Below are 1556 nucleotides of genomic sequence, written 5' to 3' on the forward strand. Positions count from 1 at the left end.
CCCTCCTCCATCAACCCGGCCTTCTTCCAGAGTTTCTCGCCGGTGTCGGCTAATCCGTGCGCCGGGATTAACGTGCAGGGCTACAGCGGTCCTTTCTCGCCCCAAATCAACGTCCCTCAGCAGGCGCAGCAGAGCCGCAGGTCCCCGGTCAGTCCCCAGATGCATCCCCACCACCAGCAGGGCGCCTTCCTGCAGCAGAGGAACAACCACAACCAACATCAGGTGAGCTGCCATAGCCATATCCATAGGCCACAAATCACCTGCAGCTCTCCTTTCTCATTCATCCATCTGTCAATCATTCCCACCATTCATGACCAAAAGCAGGCCTCGGGCCCATGCTCGGGCCCAGCGTTCTCCAGTCTTTTTAGCCTATAAATGAATCTAAATGTCATGTTTCTATAATCTTAAAGGAAGGCAACCCCCTAGGTTGTCCTTAGGCCATGGAGCATCTTGTGACACTGGAGAGATAAAGCATATCGCCCTAAGAGTTATTTGTGTGCAACCATAGTCTTTAGAGGATAAATAGTCCTTATTGTTCTTCATAATGCATTTGTCACATCCTCTGCAAGTCTCTCTCGAGGAAAAGGAGGGGAGGGGGGGTGAACAGGGGAACAAGGGGAGCACCACTGAATCTAGCTGTTGTTCTGTCTCCTGGAGGCTGGCAGTGGGAAGCAGTCACATGGCATCGGACCATCCCTCTCCTGTGCTTCAGCTCAGACAGTGGGGATACAAAAGGCTTGCAGGCTTTGGCGTTGTAAATGGAAGGCTTATTTTTTGCGTAGAATGAAGACATCTAGTATCTTGATGTGTGGATGCATGCTTAAGCAGGCTGTTAGGGGGACCCAGAGGAAAGATCACAATAGCAATGGAAGCTTGTAAGAGCCCATACTGTATGAATGGCCGATAATGTAATAAGAAAGATTTGATAAAATAGCTCATAATGTATAACTCAATCATGTAACAAAATGCTGAGCCCAGAAGGTAATAACTTTTTGCAGATTATGTAAATGTCATTTTGGTTCTCTTATTAGTTACTACATATTGGAGCGTAATGTAATAAGTTGTAACATTATCGACCATTATTACATTATGGGTTGTATTACATTTTGTATATGATGAAATTATGGGTGGTTGTTACATTATGGGTCTTATAAGGCTTGTGTGTGTGTGTGTGTGTGTGTGTGTGTGTGTGTGTGTGTGTGTGTGCGCGCGTGCGTGCGTGCGTGCGTGTGTGTGTGTGTGTGTGTGTGTATGCATGTATACCAGTGACTGCGTGTGCTTTAAGTGCATCTATGGTATGATTGTTTCTCTGACCTTTAACCCCTTGCTGTGTTTATGAGTTCTATGTTAATATGATGTCATCAAACCGTCAATGACAAAGACAACCCTGTTTGACCCACCTGGTTTGAACTGATTTAATAAAACGCAGCGTTTACAGAAATACATTCTTAGGGGTGATCCTGGATAGATAGAATAACTCTTTCGACAATTTGATCCACAGACACAATAGTAGAAAAGTTGCTAAATGTGGTTATGAAACAAAGATCCTTCTATTT

The sequence above is a fragment of the Ammodytes marinus genome (assembly GCF_949987685.1).
Source record: "Ammodytes marinus genome assembly, chromosome: 8".
NCBI lineage: Eukaryota > Metazoa > Chordata > Actinopteri > Uranoscopiformes > Ammodytidae > Ammodytes > Ammodytes marinus.